General features: G+C 43.3%; 1 protein-coding gene across 2 annotated transcripts in view; it reads right to left on the bottom strand.

The window, feature by feature from the left end:
* Nucleotides 1-19,501, bottom strand: part of LOC145979545 (retinaldehyde-binding protein 1-like) — an 87,611-nt gene that overhangs the window by 19,319 nt on the left and 48,791 nt on the right. The gene's annotated exons all lie outside the window — the stretch shown is intronic.

The raw sequence follows: 19,501 nt of genomic DNA, 5'->3' as shown, positions 1-19,501 counted from the left end.
CTCTTCCCGGAGCTCGCTCTCATTTCTCTTATTTTACTAGTACACGTTACAACGAACTAACTACAACGACGGTGTACGAAGTTTACGGCTGCATAAGCCTGCAGCCATTCGCGCGGGATTGCTCGGAATAGTGAGTCAAGGGTAACAGTATCGAACCTTGGCATCAGTCACAATTCGGTCTGCAAGAAGCATCTGGACAAGAACAGCATTCGCCTACCTGGTATGAACAAGCGTGAATAACCTTAAATTCAATCTTCAATATCTCCTTTCTCTTAGTCGGAGCAGGTTCAACTCACAAGTATATTTAAGCTCTACCTAAATGTGTTATTGAAGCATCCCTGTGACCTCAGATCCCTGGTAAAGATGGGATTACAACAATATATTACTGTTTAGGGACAAGTTGATATTTAACTTGATATTTGGCTTGTTTACATGCTGCTATTACTAATTTATACATTGCTGTTTGCATATTTTACCCACGCTCCAGTGGCGTCGCGTGAAGTAAATCGTTGGGTTTTCACACCCAGCCTAAATTAGGAGAAAATTTTACCCACCCTTTCCTCGCCAGACCGAGATAGGCTACAAACACATAGACAATCAAGAAAATCAATATTTGATAACAATCACAGAGGAGAAAACGCTAAACACTAAAGCTATTTGAGCATACAATTAACAAATTGTAGGGTACAAGGAAAAAATAATAAAATGAAGTGAAACAAGAAATATGAATATAATAATGCATGTTTTATGAAAAATACGAACATGGGACCTTGTAATGTGCTAGCCACTCCGTCAGAGCAAATCCATTTATGAAACACAAGTCAAGTTTCATTTATTTCGATTCAGTGGCGGCGATTGAGTTCCAAAACCGGGGGGGGGGGGGGGGCAAGGTGCCAACAAAACTGTGAGGGAGAAAAATACACAATATTTCCTTCTAGCATAGTTTGGGAGAAAAAGGTGAGGGCAAATGCCCCCTCCCTAATCGCCGCCACAGTTTCGATTTATCGTTTCCGCTTAACATCCCCCTCTCCCGTCAATACACCCAAAAACAGAGAAAAATTTCTAAGATAAACAATGAATTCTTTCCAGTTTGAATTACTGAAATGCCTTTTTCTCTCCTTATTTAGTGTTGGAAATTATTTTACCTATTCCTAAGAATTAACCAGAACAATGAAAGCCGGGCCCCGTGGCGGAGTGGTTAGTACATCGCACTACGACAGCAGGTGTCCTGGGTTCGAATCTCGGCCTGGGCATGGATGTTTCTGTGTCCAATCGTCATTTTCATCATATCAACACTCTTCCCCATCTTCGCAAATTTGTCAAAAGTGGCACAAAAAGCGAAGTAAAACAATTCAATCAAAGAAGAATAAAGAAATAAATGAACGAAAAGAAAAACAAGATAAAATATAACAAAAAACAACAACGCAACAGGAGTAAATCGAGAAAAAAACGAAAACGCAAAACACTGGGATAGAAACATTTTTTTCGCCCTCGGAACAAGTTGTCTTTGTCATTCTTCCTCACCTTCCCTTTCCCCTTGTTGGACAAGAAACAGATGTGAAGCCCAGTTTGTACCGTGTGTTCAGTGTTGGCAACTCCCCAATCAGGTAAAGTATGTTGATTAAGCTCTTAAATTTTTCTAAATGCAACTAAATTGTGCTCGGATGACTTAGGTCTTAAGTTCATTTTATGGATATATTTTGGGTGCAGTTATGATGTGAACATGCGTTGTTAAACAATATTGGTAATATCCCCCATTAAATTAATTGCAATGGTTTAAACAATGTAATTGGTCCAAACGCTTGAAAAAGTTTGAGAACATTCGACGACTGCAAAAGGAGGCGGCTTGTTTTATCTGTGACCCCAACTTTCTAGCAATTTCCTTCAATAAAAAGTTGTTCGTGACCTAAGTAAGGAACGATAAAGAAAATATGAAAAGAAGACGGTGGACCAGATGTGGCTGGATCTGCATGCTACCTTTTTTTTGTAACAAATAGGATCTGCGATTTCTTATTTTTTTCAATATATATTCCTTTGAATTCAATTTATCTGTCTCCTAGGGACGCATGTTTATAGATGATGCTATATTTTACCATTATCCCAAACACAGGGTGCTAGATGCCAACGAAGTTCAATTTTACTATGTTGAGCACAATTATGCTAGGGTTGGCATCACTGCGTGAGGCCGGACTCACTGTGTCCATTTCGGGCGAACGCGCAGCTGAAATTATGCTTTCCCGCATGAATCACATAGAATGTTATGGGACAAGCTGAGGCACTCGTAGAAGTGGCTCAACATGCGACGATAGAGCCTCTGGTAGATATGGAAATTTGTGTAAATGATCGTAAGGCCTAGAATTTCTGTTTTATTGTATGAAAGCGTCGTTTAATGAAATTATAAGTAGTAAAATAATCCATAAATAGCCTGGGTAGGCCCGGCCTCCTAGCCTCTCATGAGGTTTCGCCGCTGGTAAGTAAATGTGTGTATGATCCGTGTCTGTGTGTAATGGAGTAATGCGTGGATTCTTTAAACATGCTACAATCTACAAAATTGTGCAATGTTTGTTTGTTTAACCGATTATATATTTTAAAAATAATTTGAAATCCTCCACGAAACCTGCAGAATATTCGTTTTTTTGTCCTTGCCCCGAGCAAACCGTTTTCTGTCACTTTTAAATTATAAACAGATGTTGACGAAAGGAACACGGTCAACTTGAACAGGACAGAGAGTCAAAAACAGCGTGATATGACACTTCCAAAGTTAACCTCGGAAGGCATGTGCGCCGACGTCCGTCTTGTTTTCCCCTTTGCTTTTTTCGGCTTCTTCCGTCGAGCTAGATAGAACACGGGAAGAATACAGCAGGGGGAGTTCACTGCGCCAGACGTGCCCCGGGCTCTCGCTGCCTAACCTGGTGACCTTTTCTTGTCAACAGTCGAGGGAAATTGAGAAATTTTGAGCATTGTGAAGACTTTATTAACGAAAATAGCTGCTTTGTAAAATAAGTATATTGAAATTTAGTGTTTTATTCTGCAGCAAAGAAAACAAATTGAACATTTTCCTTTTTCGGTTGGGGGTTCGTGTGTTCCGTGAACCCCCTTCAGGCGACGCCTCTGGACACTGAAAGACGCACGCAAGAAGAATTAAAATCATACACAAAAACAACACTTTTTTCACCGCGGGAGACGGCTTCGGAAATAGTAAGATACCGACCGAACCGAACCGAATACAAGCGGAAAACAAAGATGATCAAAATTTGCCGACAAAGGAGGGCAGCACATGAGCTTTACTTGTCAATCCAACTTTTTACTAAACAATACTCGCGAAAATACAAGCACCGCAAATGGCACCCCTTGTGTCGGCGCTGGGAAAGGACAAACTTTTGAGGATGGACCGCCCAAACCCTCCTCTTCGATTTTATGGCAGGAAGATGGGAAAGAGATGAAAGGCGTTGGTGGGGGACGGGATCCCTGGGCTGGTTTACTCTCTTTTGTTGGAAATATTTCCACTTCCTGAAATAGAGATATGCAGTTACTTTTATTTTTACTTCTTCAGAACACTTTCCTTTGAGGTCAATATCTACCGACGGTTGCAGATTATGCCACAGACTAAGATTATGCTACATTTTACTGTTATACCAAACATAGGGTGCTAGGTGCCAAAGACGGTTAAATTATGATAGGTTTAGCACCATTATGCTAGGGTTGGCATAGCTGGTTGGTAGTATCTCTGTGCCTTTTACTCCTGCCACTGTCGCTTTCAGTTTTTCATCAGCGTTGATCAGATTTTTCATGGATATACGGATAATAAACCTTTTACTGCTCCCACAAAAATAGGCAATAATTAGGCTGGAGAGTTCAATGAACTAACCGATCTCTAACTATGCATTGGTAATGATCAGGCTGGAAAGTTCATAGGAACTAACCGATCACTGATCAATTTTGATCAAATTTTTCAAAATACATAGCTCCTAATTATACAGTCATGAATCAGAAGGGTTGGTCGTGGAAGATTCACTTTTATTCACTGCATTACATTTTCGTCTCATCCTCGTAACTTAATGTAACTTCATTATATTCATAATCAAATATACCATTATTTTTGATACGAAAACTTAGCTTCTTTTATACATTTTGTCAGTGCAATCTAGCGACTACAGATAACATCAACATCATAATGTATCAATCTTTTATTCATAACACTGTATTTCGGTTTTATATCATTTTTTCATTATTGTTGATGTCTAATGAGTCTATTGTTATATTAAATGGGTGTGTCTGTTATTATATATTTTTTAAAAAATGTACCCAGCTTACAATAAAAGCTTGCTCTCGTAAGCTTTCCGCAAGCTAGTGTGTGCTATCTGGGAATATTCCTTGGAGATTTGTGATGTTATAAGCGAGCATTGGCCCGATTCTTGTATGCAGTGTATTGTAGCCTTTCTGATTCTAATATTTTAAAAAGTTTCAATCGCTAATAGTAGCAAATAACAAGACGCTTACCAAAAAGAAAAAAAGTCAGAATCTTCTGATTCACTCGGCCCTCAGGCGTAAAACACACGAACTGAAAATGATGTACATGGCTACTGCCTATGCTAAATATATATAAGGAACGGGTTTTCCCGGTTGAGCTAAGAAGGATTTACTTTATTTTAGTCTCTATTGTATTGTAGCGTTTAGTAAGACTAAATCGAAATTTTCTGATTCTAAGAAGAAAAATATTAAATAACTAAATAAAACAAGTAAATAAGTTTAGAAACTCTAATGCTTCAATGCAATTATTGTTTCAATTCCAAGAAAAAGTATAAAAAAAGTATATACAACGGGAATACTATATGACCATTTTTTAGGTGCGTACGGGACAGAATTTTTTTGGGTCGGACGGGAAATGTTTTGAATCCCGACATTCGGGACGTGTCGGGAAATTCTCGGCACGGGAAATGTTCAAAACGTCCGGAAGCTCTGGAAATCTCGAATTCTACAAGTCATTTTTACTATAAGTGATTATTTTCGCATTTCTTGTACAAAAACGAACAATTTTAGATAAGTTCCAGACATTTACAATGCAGAAAAAGTCGAGAATTAAAGACTTTCAAAAATTACCAAAAATGATTAGTGACGCAGAAGTTATTGCAGCAGAGAATGATTTAAGTGTCCGTGTGCATAAATGCATTGAGACCGAGGGAAGACATTTCGAACATCTACTGTAAGTTGGTAAATGTGCATCACACTGGGTGCTTTAGCTATTCTTCTCGTTTTCGTTGTTCATTGGTCTCTGATTACTCTTTAGTTTTTCTTATCATCATTTCAGTTAGGCCTATTTCTCTTGTCAAACAATGGTTAGGCAATCAATTGTGAGAAAAGGACCCTTTTCGTTGGCGAAGCAGCCGTTAAACATTAAAACGAATTCCTTATTTTGCGTGACAGAAAACCATTCGTTGCCAGTCCTAAGCCTGGAGAAAGTGTGAAGGACGGTCAAAGTTGCAGCTCAAACAAAGCTTACAGTAGTACGGTGTTTCAAGACCGGACCCATTACCATAATTGTTTGTACAGGATCTTATGTACTCTGTCCAGTGTTTGTGTTTTGCTATTTACGTACGTAATTCCTCACTTTGGAACACCAACTTCAGAGGTCGGAATTGTTTTGATCTTCATTTTGAAACCGGTCAGTGGATTACAAAATCATGTTCGCATCCTTTTCACGTTTTCTGTGACCTTTAAAAAGAGGTATTACTCGACCCCCTTGCCATTTGAAATTTTCGAGTTCTTCCCTACCTTTGGACCCCCTTTTTTGGGTCACTCGGATTCATCTTTTTTTAGTCCCGCAGTCATCATGTAGCATATCGTTGGAAAGCTTGTGTCCTGCACTTTCCGAAACTGTTATGGTGCTGCACTTATCTTAATTGTTAAGCTCGGTATACTCGATTAGGGTCACCTTCCTGTTTTGCAAATCCATTTTCTACACGGAAAACGGTAGGTGGTACACACAAATGTTTCATATGACAATCGTATTTTCCCCCGCCTTTCCGAATCTGCATTCCTAACATACCCTTCCCATTTGAAAATCGCACGAACGGGGCATGTGCCCCCCACTAAAACAACAAGGGGTGGCTTTCGGGCTGTTGCAAATACTTTCTACGGATTCTTGGGCTCAACTTTTTGTTTTAACTTGATACGATCTCCCGTTCTCGAGAAAAATGTAGTGTCTGTGTCGCTCTGAAACACTCTGTACATACCTAGATTCAAATAATATGTAATGTTGATTACAATTGACAGTATCTGTAAGTGACATTAGTAGACCCAAATGGAGAATTGACAAACACCAATTGGAGCTCGGTGGAGCTCGCCTTAATGGATTTCTCTCGTAAGGCATGAGCTCCATTTGATGGCGCAGTGTTGCCAGCTTCTTACTCGAAAAATCACCAAGGTTTTTGGGGTAACCTAACCTAAAACAAGGAGCTGGCAACTTTTTTCTCGCAGTGTTGCCAGCTTCTCACTCGAAAAAATCACCAAGGTTTTTGGGGTAACCTAACCTAAAGCAAGGAGCAGGCAATTTTTTTCTCGCAGTGTTGGCAACACTACACCCGAAAGTAAAGCTCGGTGGGGCTTGCTTTGATGGTTTGCTCTTGTAAGGCATAAACCCCCCCCCCTATTTTCGGACACAGTATTACCAACATCTTACTCGAAAAAATCGCCAAGGTTTTTGGTCTAACCTAGCCTCAAGCAAGAAGCTGGCAACCTTGCTTGAGGCTTGTTTTACAGTGCATAAAGCAAGGTTGCCAACCTACTGGTATTTTTGCCATAGCTTTTTACAAAAAAGAGAGAGAAGAGAGAGAGGGAAGAGTTAAACAGCCGACAGTTTACCTACAGCTTTTTTTTGTCTAACCTAACCTAAAGCAAGGGGCTGGCAATTTTGCTTGAGGTTTGCTTTACAGTGCATCAAGCAATTTTTGGTAACCTACATATACTAAACAAAGAGAGCCGGGCACTGCCGTAAAAGAGAGAAAGATGGATGGGTGGGAACACTGCACGGGTTCAACGTCATCAAATAAAAATCGCCTTAATGGTTTTTTCTTGTAAGGCATGATTTCTATTTTCTCGCAGTGTTACCAACTCCTACCTACACTTTTTTTAGTTGGCAAGAGGCTAGAGAGAAAGAAAAACCTATAGCTGGGAACAGTAACCAGCGAATGCGCCATATCGTAATTTTCCAACTCCCGGGGGTTAATGTTTGTATATCGCGACCTTCGTAAACCTCTCTCTCTCTCGGGGGCGATGTGCCACACACACGCACACACACACACACACACGCGCGTGCGCGCATATGTATTGTAACACAAACAAACAAACAAAATAATAATTGTTGTTTTTAGGAGGCCTGGCCCCTATAACCTCGCCAGGGTGCGTGGTGCCCAACCAAAAATGTAAAAGTTTTCTAATGGCTGCGGTTATAGATTACCGCACCTCTGTAGGGTTTCACGTGTTTTTTTTTTCTATCTACAATCATATTTTTCTTATATATTTTTTTAATTTTTTTACAGGGTTTATTAAAGCACATATTTGAGGAAAACAACGCCACCCATATATAAATAAACCCCTCAAACTAACACTAATTAGAATTAGCCTACAAAATTTTTCTCGTAAGGCATTTTTTGTAAACACTCTACCACCAACAGATCACATATAAATAAACATACCCCGAAAAAAAAGGAAAAAAAATGCGCTCCATGAAAAGTTGCCCTGTGTGCAAGAGAACCATGTCAAGCCAACATTTTGCAAGACATTGTCGCACCTGCGTGCCAGGCAGGCATTTGGCTGCCACCGAACCATGTCCCAGGTGCGACAAACATATTACTATTGGTCATCTGAAAAGGCATATCACAACATGCAAAGTCGTCGTCGGAGCACCTGTTCCACAACCGTCGACCAGCTCGACCAAGAGGAAAGCGGTAGCCGACTCGCCACCACCCGCCAAACGCGTCAAGCCTGCGATGAAAGCAGACCGGTCTGCTTTCGGAGGAATATTAGAAGATTATGTCCGATTGTCGGACGGCTCTTGCGATGTTCGTAGCTTTTAAGAGGAGAAGCGAGCAGAGATAGTTTCTATTCTTAGTAATGCACTGGCTACGTACTCCTCCACTAAATTCTACGGTACGCTATGTTGCACATACAAGAAGCCGACCGATGAAAGATACACTTTTTTTCATGCAACGAAAGCAAAAACGCTGCATCTGGCGGATGGTGACAGCATTGGGGAAATTTACGACAAGTTTACCGAGGAGCTGCTTGTTAAACAGGAGGAGCACGAGGCCACAGGCTCGGGCGGTTCGCTGTGTGGAGAACCCCATAAATTGTGTGTTACTTTTAGTCAGTTTGCACCAATGTCCGGGTCTAGTTACGTCCCTCTACCACCAGATGTTGCAGCAAAGAAGGCTGTTCTGAATATTCAGAACAGGGATAACAAGTGCTTCGTCTGGTCGGTGCTAGCAGCGTTGCACCCCGTCGACTGGAAAAATCAACCGCGTCGCGTTGGCCACTACGAGCAGTACGAGTCGGAGTTGGAGGATGCAATGGTGGGAATCGACTACCCGGTGGCGCTTTCGGATGTTGGCAAGTTTGAGGCACGTGCTCGCAACTTACAATTAGCCATAAACGTTTACGGTCTCACCGAGAACAAAAATGAGGTCCACCCCATCCGGGTGAGCAACGTGAGCAACAACAACGAGGTACGAGAAATCAACCTCCTGCTCATCAAGGACGAGACACAACACCACTACACCCTCATTCGCTCGCTCTCCCGGTTGGTGTCGAGTCAAAAAAGCAAGCATCATGGTAGCATACAAGTTTGTCGAAGGTGTCTGATCACTTTTGACAACCGACAACAAAAACACCAGAGCTTACAAGGAGAAAACATCGCTGCCGAAAAGCTCGCCCTTCACATGCGTTACTGCAGTACCAACAAACCTGCACGAACTATTCTACCCAATCCTGATGCGACAGAAAAATTTAGCATGCACAGCGCCATGGCAAAGCATCCTGCCATCATTGTAGCGGACTTCGAAGCCTTCCTCGAACCTCTCTCCACCTGCTATCCCGATCCCGAAGTTTCTTCCACCACCCCTTACCAACTCCACGAGGCCTCAAGTTACGCCTACGTTGTGGTGCGGCGAGACCAACGTGTTGCCCCCGAGCCGTATGTCTATCGCGGTCCCGACCCGGTCAAGCACTTCTTGCAGAGGATGGTAGAGGAGGCCCAAAAGATAGGAAAGGTGTTGCTGTCCCCCAAGTGTATGCGACGACTTTCTCCTAAGAATAAGCGTAGGCACGAGGAGGCAACCAACTGCCCTGTTTGCAACTTGGTCTTCACCGACGATAACAGTAAAGTGCACCACCACGACCATTATGGTACTGGTAGCTACATCGGTCCGTGGTGCAACACGTGCAACTTAAAAGCTAGGGACCCGCGCTTTATTCCCATCTTCTTTCACAACGGCTCGGGATACGATTTTCATCACTTGGTACCCCATCTCGGCTACGATGATAGTCGTATCAGGGTCTTAGCACAGAACGAAGAGCGCTATATCAGCGTGAGTAAGTGGGTGTCTATCCCCGAATTGGAAGCAACTATCGAGCTTCGGTTTCTTGACTCGCTGCGTTTCCTCCATGCAAGCCTTGATGCTCTTGCAGGCAAGCTTAGGGACGAGCAGCTGACTATCACTGCAGCTAGTTTTCCAAACTTGGATGTTGGGCTCATCAGACGTAAGGGGGTCTACCCCTACGAGTACGTAACGGACCCCGACAAGTTCAAGGAAACATCGCTCCCTCCACAGGATAAATTCTACAGTCGGCTGAGAGGCTCTAACATAACAGATGAGGAATACCAGCACGCCCAGTCCATGTGGAAAGAGTTAGGTTGTCGAAATTTTGGGGATTATCACGACGCATATTTAAAGCTTGACGTGACGCTCCTCGCGGACGTTTTGCAGGCGTTTCGCGCGACAGCAATAAACATCTACCACCTAGACCCTGCCTACTTCTACAGCCTCCCCGGACTGGCATGGTCGGCCATGCTGCTCACGACCAGGATTAAACTCCAGCTTCTTAATGATGTGGAAAAGTTACTTTTTTTGGAACGAGGCATCCGAGGCGGTATGGTCCAGGTGACGCAACGCTATGCACGTGCTAACAATCAATACATGGCCACCGGTTACGATCCCTCTAAAACAACAAGCTACATCCTCCACACAGATGTAAACAACCTGTATGGATTTTCCATGATGCAGAAACTTCCGTACAAGGGATTCGAGTGGGTTAATCCTTCGGATTTCGACATGAAAAATTTCGAAGATTGTACATACGGATATTTTGCCGAGGTGGACATCAAATTCTCTGAGAACCTCCATGATGTATTCAGCGAGTTACCACCTGCTCCAGAATTTAAGCGTTTACCTAACTCGAATCAACCCAAGCTTATCATGGATGTTGAGCCCAAAGAGAGGTATGTGCTACATTACCTGAATCTTGCTTGGTTGATGAGGCAAGGTGTTACAATTGGTAAAATTCATCGCATCCTCAGGTTCGAGCACAGTAACTGGTTAGTACCCTACATCAAAGCCAATACCGAACACCGCATCGCTGCAACCTCGGAGCTTGACAAAAACTTCTTCAAGCTGATGAATAATGCTGTGTTCGGTAAAACGATGGAGAACGTGAGAAATCGCGTGGACGTTAGGCTGGTTACCAATGCGAAGCGATGTCGTAAGCTGGTTGAAAGCCCGTTCTTTAAATCAAGGACTATTTATAATAAGCAGTTGGCTCTGGTCCACATGGATAAACCTGTGGTGCACCTGACAAAGCCAATTTATGTTGGTGCTACTATTCTGGACTTGAGCAAGTTGCATATGTTTGAGACACATTATGGTACAATGTGCAAACATTATGATCGTGGCATTTCTCTTTTATATACAGATACGGACAGCTTGGTCTACCATGTTCGCACAGTTGATGCATATAAGGATATAGCGTCGATTCCACCTTTCATCGAGCTTTTCGACACATCAGGCTATCCCCAGCCGAACCAGTACGGCATCCTGCCCCGAAACAAAAAAGTGCCCGGTAAACTCAAGGACGAGAAGGACGGGGATGTTATTCTTGAGTTTGCTGGACTTCGGGCCAAAGCCTATGCAATTCGGGCCGGGGGGTCTGTCACCAAGAAGGCCAAGGGTGTAGGTAGGCAGGTTGTACAAAAGCATCTCGCATTCGAGGATTATGTTGAATGCCTGAAAACTCGCTCACCTGTTCTACGAAAAGAGTATCGAATCCAGAGCGTCAACCATAAATTGACAACCAACATTGTCAGGAAGATTGCTTTGGATGCGCACGATGATAAGAGGTGCATCCTGAAGTGCGGAATTCACACACTGCCGTGGGGGCACTATCGCTTAGCAGAAAGCAAAACCTGCAACATATGCCCATCTTCAACAGAAAATTCATAAAAACAAAACAAAACAAAAAAAAATTATTTTGTTACTCAGTAAAAAAAAAAAAAAAAAAAACACTTTGACTGTCATTACAAAATAAAACTTTGACCGTATCCTTAAATAACCAGCATGCCTATGAACTTGTTCGGTTTCAAAAAACAGATCATCATGGAAACTGCACCGTCCATACCAGATCATGAAGTCTTACCTTCTGTGTTACCTAAACTCAACGGTCTGTTGATCATTCACCTCAACAGCATTTGGACGAAATTGGATGAAGACGTCGGCAAAATTTTTTATGTTTTTAATAACAATTTACATTTTTACGAAATTCCGATCGACGGGAAACTTCAAATCACCGTGAATCCGGAGAACGCAGGCGAAATCAAAATTTCTACCGGCAAGAACATTTTTCGAATCAAGCACGACAAGATGCTTTCTAACATTACGTACGACGTTTCCGCTGGAGATTACCTGTACGTGGAACTCCTCGGAGATTACGACAAACTCATTCCTCTCTTCGTAGAATTACGAATCGTCTATCCTATTATAAATAACCGTTAACCAAAAATGCCTAACGACATTTTCGGCAACACCAAGCGTGTAGACCACGCAGAAGAGATTCTCATGTTGGACATTCGAGTTAAGAAGTTGAGGACCGATTTGATCGCTTTGCAGGAGACCTTAAACAAAAGTTTAGAGTCGGAAATCGCTACGCTCCAAACGCAATGTCTCGACCCCATTCTGAAAATCGATTCCGAACTGAAAACGCTCATAAAAAATTATGTCGACGTACCTTCTTACGACAGCGTTCAAAATATACAGTTGAGCGTGGATTCGCTTCAAAATGATTTGGCCAAATTACAGCAATTTCAATCGAAAAATGAAGATTTGGAAAAATTGAAACTCGAAATCGAAGAACGAACTTCCGCAATCGAAAAGAATTTCTCCGAACTTCAAACCGTGGTGAACGATATTGATGTAGAACGCTTGCACGTCGTCGTTTCCAAATTACAAGAAGAATTCACCGGCACGTTGGAAGAAATTAAATCCAAGTTACAGACTTTGGAAGATACCATGACGAACCTACCATCGTCGGACGAACTGCAGGTCATCGGTAAAAGCGTCGCGAATATAAAAATTCAATTGGAGGCCTATCAAGATTTCGAACACATTCAAACCACCATCGCTACGCTTCAGGCGTCCTTGGAATTGATCAACGAAGAAATTAAAAATATTCACGCTGAAGCGAGCGCGTTGACGAGCATTCAAGACACGTTGAGCATGGTTCAGCAGAAGATCGAATATTTAGAAAATTTGAACGTCGAATCCAATCTTGCTCATTTTCATCACGTACTGGACAACATACAGGGTGACTTGGATTCGTTACGGACGAGCGTACCTTCGAGCGAAGATTTGGAAAAATTGAAAACGGCGGTGACGGCACTATCCGATTCGAGCGATATCAAAAGCTCATTGAGCGATCTCGAGAGTAAAGTGGCCAATCTCCCCACCTCCAAAGAATTACATGCTTTGAAAAGAAACATATCTCGAATGCTGAAACGACTGGAAACGGAAACGGCGAACGTGGAACAGATTCGAGACGAAATTAGTTCGCTGGTGTCGACGCTGCCCACTTCGCAGAGCGTCGCCGATCTTCACATGCAGTTTACAGAGATGCGAAGCATCGTGAACGATCTTACCGAGAAGAGCTCGAAATTGAATCAAGTCGAGAACCTTCAGAACATCGTCGTCAACATCAGAGATCAAGTTGGAGTGCTGGAATCCACGCAGGACTCGACGCTGGCCTCTTTCGGTGCCAAGCTGCAAGAACTCAACGAAAACTACAAGCAGTTGAACGTGGAAGTGAAAATCAAACCGTCATCTTCTACAGTAACGGATACCATAGTCGAATATTTGTTGCTCGTACAAAATACACTGGGACAGCTTCACAGCAACCTCGTTAGCGTCGACACTAAATTTGCTAAACTGCATTCTCTGCAAGCCATCGAAATCAACAGCGTACCCAATCAACAGAGAATCTCCACGTTCGTCGAGGGTAACAAACTGTACATGTTACATCCTTATCATCCGTACTACAAGTTTCTCCTCGATGGCACGATTCAGATAAACGAATTTTCGTACTGGTCTCACGGCAGAAAAGCTAGCGTTCCCACCATGACTTTGATATCGAATCGTGGTGTCCAGAAAGCAGGAAACATTCCTCTGGCACGTTGGAACGAAACGCGCAACATATATGAAATACACGAAGACGAAGATCTCACCGTTTTCGACGTGAGTGCCGGCGATAAGCTGATCATTCAAAACACGAGCGAAGTGCAACCCTCTTTGAATCCCATCACGCTTGTGCTTCTCTTGAAACGTAATCTCTAAAAAAATGTCTAGGCAAGCCATCGTCGAAGAATTGCATAGACCTGCACGCCGCAACTACGAACGTTTGGCTGTGGTAACCAAGGGCATCGACGACCTCTGGCAAAGTGACCTCGTGGAGATGAGTAGCGGCAATTTGAAAAACGTACATAAATTGAACAAGGGCAAAAAGTACCTTCTCACCATCATAGACACGTTTTCAAAATTCGCATGGGCTCTACCTTTGAAGGCGAAAACGGGAACATGCGTCACGGAAGCATTCAAGACAATTTTTTGCGAAAGCGGCGGCAGACGACCACGGTTTCTGCAAACGGACAACGGTAAAGAATTTTACAACGCTGTATTCCAAAAGTTTATTCAAAAACACAAGATTCGACATTATTCGACCTTCAGTCACATCAAAGCCAGCATCGTGGAAAGATTCAATCGAACCTTGAAAACACACATGTGGAAACGATTCACGCTTCGGGGAAATTACAAATGGGTCGACATCCTGCCGGAACTCGTCGACACCTATAATGATACGGTACACAGAACGATAGGCATGAAGCCAGCCGACGTTACCAAGTCCGACGAGCAGCGTTTAATTTCTACAGTTTACTGTCCAAAGTACACACCCACGACAAAAAAAGCTAAATACAAAATTGGAGACCAGGTGAGGATCAGCAAATTCAAACGCACCTTCGAGAAGGGGTTCACAAAAAATTGGAGCACGGAACTCTTTACGGTGGTTCGAGTTCTACCTGGAAACCGACACACGTATATAATAAAAGATAGTAACGGCGAGATTTTGAAAGGAAGATTTTACGAAGAGGAACTCTCTAAAACGAAACACCCCGACACGTACCTCATCGAGAAAGTATTGCGTAGGAAAGGTGACAAACTGTTTGTCAAATGGTTGGGACTTCCGGAAAAGAGTTGGATCGACGCGAACGAAGTGATCTTGTAAGTACGTGGAACGTGGTGAAGCGTCTACCGGATCCGGAAAGTCAAACAAGAAAAAAAAAAAGAACGGCGAGTTGCTTCCCGACAGCATCCGCTGTCTGATCGTAGGTCCTTCGGGGTGTGGGAAAACAACACTGCTCGTGGACAATTTTCTCCTCGCACCGAATTGGTTAAATTGGAAGAACAGGCACCTGTACGTGTTCTCGAAAAGTTTGGAGCAATCCAAATACCAGCAACTGATGAAAGTGTACGATGGTCTGGACATTGCAACGTTCGCCTCGGAAATAAAACCACTCGACGATTGTCGTGAAAATTCAGTCGTCGTGTTCGACGACGCCATCCTGGAAAATCAAAATGAAATTCGCAATTTTTTCACGCAAGGTCGTCACAAAGGAATGGATTGCTTTTACCTAGCTCAAACGTTTTCCAAAATTCCAAAACAGTTAGTGCGCGACAACGCTAATTTCATATGTTTGTTTCGTCAAGATCACACCAACCTCAAGCATGCGTACGATGACTACGTAGGCGGAGACATGAACTACAATCAATTTTCGGAAGGCTGCTCTTCTTGCTGGAACAGTGACGATTTCGGATTTGTGACGATCGACATGACGAGAAAACCCAACGACGGAAAATACAGAAACAAAATCAACGACTTTCTAAACGTTGCAACGTTGTGAGAAACGACGTGTATAAATAACATCATGACGAAACGAAAAATCGAAGACGAAAATCTCAAGCTTCGCGATTACCTCGCGAAACGCTTCAAAGGTTGGAAATCCGAGAATTGCGGATTCTACGAAGAGAAGAAACGTCAGGATCAACCTGTGATCGATGCCATCAGCAGTCTAGGTAAAGAAATTAAAAGTGTCACGGAACAAAATAAAAATTTGATTAATGAACTCGTACCGCTCGCAGCTAAAAGTTACGCCGTACCCACGCCTATTTCGAGCATTCCTTCGACGCCGTTCGAACTGAAGGATGCACCGGCACGACGTCGAGCCATAGGCAGCACGTCTTCGGATAAAATCGAGTTGGGACCTTTGGCACGAGACTACCTGAGCACGGGGAAATTCGACAAGGATGAAGTGTTCGGATTGTATCCCAGCATGGAAACCAGCGAAGGCGGTGGTGTGGTGTGGAAGATTGGGAAATCGAAGGTGACCTTCGAAGGCAACGACATTAAAGTCAATTTAGGCGACAAGGATAGTTGGAACAGGTATCCGGGTACGGTGGGACTGTGGGAACTCGTCGCCAAAAAGCAGCCGAAAGATTACACCGACGAAGATTACCAAAGTTACAAGGAAATTCTGATCATGACGGATGCCTTGTACCAGAACAACGACGCCTCGCAGAATAGGGTGAAATCGAGCAGCGGCGAGAAGTACAGGAATCTCATCAAACCGATTTGGAACCAGGTCAAAACAGGCAGCGGCGTCAAACGCTACAACACGTTACCCAAAGAATTCGTTTGGGTGGACGACGTGACGAAGCTCGTGGACCGATTGTTGGTGATAGCCGGCGAAGAGAATGCAGGCAATCGTAATTTCTACAACGAGAAGGTTGGCATCGTGGACATGATCAGCACGAAACTTTCCAACTTCATCGTGAACGACGACAAGGGCATAGGTTACCTGATCAAAATCATCAACACGCTGCCTCCGAAATTTTGGAACGTGGCCGAAGGAAAGGGACTCGTGAACGACATCATCAACAAGTTACCTTTCGAGATGCATCTACCTGGCTACCAGTACTGCGGACCGGGTACCAAACTCGAGAAAAGATTGGAGAGAGGAGACAAGGGTGTGAATCCGTTGGACGCGGCATGCAAAGATCACGACATCGCCTACAACACCACGCAGACGGATCTGGACGCACGTCACGAAGCAGACAAGAAATTGGAACATTCGAAATTGGAACATTCGCAACTTTCGAAAGGTTCGTGAGCAGAGACGCATCGTTGGGTGAACGGGTCGCCGCACTAGGCACCACCATCGCCATGAACACGAAACAAAAATTGGGGTGGGGTATATAAATAACATACAGTGAAAAAAAAAAAACAACATGTCTCGTATAACTGATTTGCCACCCGAGCTACTATCTAAAATATTCAAAAAAGTAGTAAACAGAAATGTTAATAAACTTGTAATCGTAGCAAGAACAACGCCGGAATTTCGCATCCCTTGTGAAATAGTTCTCAAGGACCATCTTCGGGAGATCAGCGGTCTGAGGTGCGGTGATCTCAACATTCTGCTTTCGGCTGCAGGGGAAAAATTGAACGAGAGGTCGGACGAACTGGCGATGCGGGGAAGAAGACGGTACACAGTAGATTGGTACAAGTCTGAGCAGGAGAGGAAAGATATCACTACGCATATCATCGCGTTTTCCGAAGCACGGACTTTCTTCCTCTGTTAAAAAAATAATAATATATATACGTGTCAAAAAACTTGATATATAAATAACACACATCGTGAAAAAAAATAATCTTCGGTATATATAAATAACACACATCGTGAAAAAACAATTAAATTTCTCTCTAACACTCTGAAATTTTTTTTTGATATGACGACTGAAAAAATGAGTGATCTCCAAGCATTAAAACAAATGCTAAATTTGTCAGTCGAGTATGTAAAAATTCAGGAATTGGAAGTCGACAAACCTTACACGATAACTTCCGGTTCAATCGTTTCTACCCAGTATGGTCCCAAGGTACGCCTGTTGCTCAACGCACAATACAGTCTATTTTTACCAGATCGATACGCTAACATGTTATCCGACGAGAAGCTAGCTATCTTAATCGAGAACAAAACTCGAATCGTGTACAAGGGGACAAAGGAACTTCTTGGCAAGAAAACGAAGCACGTAATAGAATTTGTGTAACGACTGCGAGACCTTGAAAATATATAAATAACATACCGTAAAAAACTACACAAGAAAAAATCTCAGAATATATATAAATAACATACCGCGAAAATAACACATAGAGCATCAACATGAAGCCCAAGGGTGTCGTGTACCAGATACCATATTCAAATCTAAAAAATCTAGGTGCTCTCGATGGGTTACTCACCAAGAAACAACGCGAGAAGAAACGTTCTTGCTTGTCGAAAGGACACGGAATGAAATTACTGCTCAGCACACCTCAATTGAAAAGATTGCAGCGTTCGCGGAAACAGCAAAAGATCGGAGGTTTCATATTCAGCATCCCGGCCATCCTGGCAGCATTGGGGGCCGTTGGAAGTTTGGCCGGCGGAAGTGCCGCCATCGCGAAAACCGTCATCGACTCGAAGAAGAACAAGGCCGAGTTGGAAGAACAGAAACGTCACAACCTGGCCATGGAGAAGAAGGGGAAGGGCGTGATGAAAAAGTTTAAAAAAAAGAAACAGAAGCACTCACCAACCGAGACAATGAATCTCTGATCGAACCGTTACAAATCAAACACTTCAGAGGAGTTTTCATGTCCGACTCGTTACCTTCAACCGTCAAAAGAAGAGAATGTGGAGTAGTCAACTTGGACGGTCAAGAAAATCCAGGCACGCATTGGATATGTTACCACAAAAACGATAATGATAAAGCATTCGTTTTCGATTCTTTCGGAGGCGTTCCACCTACAAATTTAGTCTATTATCTGAAAACAAGCAAAACCTCTATATACTACAACGACGAACGCATTCAAGATTTCGGAGACGTGAACTGCGGTCATCTCTGCCTCTCCGTGCTCGCCTTTCTCTCTAAAATAAATAACCCTACGATCGAGGATTTCCAGAAAGTACTGTGGAACCTGAAACTGCATCACTAGGATGGGCGTGTTCCATCTCACGAGCGAATCTTCAATCTTGAAACTCACGCTGCACGACGACATCGTCTATCCTAAATCCGTGGCTCTGCGTGCATTCTACAGCATGTACCTCATACCTAATGTTACGCAGCACAACAACAAAATTAGCGTCGGAAGCGAACACATCGTCGTCACGCCAGGACAATACAATCTTTCCACTTTGCAAGCTCAATTACCCAAAGGCACATACCTTTCTCAAAATTCGGTCACGCACAGAGTGGAAATCCTATCCGCGACGGAGACCGTGGACCTGGGCACCATGGGAGAACTTTTAGGTTTCGAGAACGACACCAAACTCGAAGCTGGCATCAAGCACGTAGCAACAAACATTCCTAAATTTTTGGCCATAGAGACTCTGAACGTACACTGCAACGTGGCAGAAGGTATGATCACGAAATCTTCGGACGGATTGTTAGGAAGTCACAAGCAGACGGGAATCATAGCCACTTTCAAACCAAGTTCCGAGTTCATGGAACCGATCATCTACACACCCTCTTCGCCAATCTATTTTCCAGTATGTCGCAACCGCATAGACGACATAGAGTTGGTGGTGACGAACGAGAAAGGAGAGGTGGTGGATTTCGCAGGTGCCACTACGACGGCCATCGTGGAGATCAACGTATAATAAATAACCATACATGTAAAATGGAGCAAATCGAAAGTTACGAATTGCAATCTTTCCCTCCCAACCGTCGCACGTTCGCCAATCTGAACGAAGGGAACAGGGAGATCGAATACGAAGTGGACGTAGGCGATGGGTTCATTCATCCTCACAGAGCAGACCTCTACCTTCAATTCGACGTGGTGAAGAAAGAAAGCGGAGACGCGTTTCCCGCAGCAGCAAACTTGA

Source organism: Lepisma saccharinum, chromosome 26 (genome assembly GCF_977018435.1).
Source record: "Lepisma saccharinum chromosome 26, izLepSacc3.1, whole genome shotgun sequence".
NCBI classification, from domain to species: Eukaryota; Metazoa; Arthropoda; class Insecta; order Zygentoma; family Lepismatidae; genus Lepisma; species Lepisma saccharinum.
Note: the sequence above shows the minus strand (reverse complement) of the source record. Positions and strands in the feature narration are given on the sequence as shown.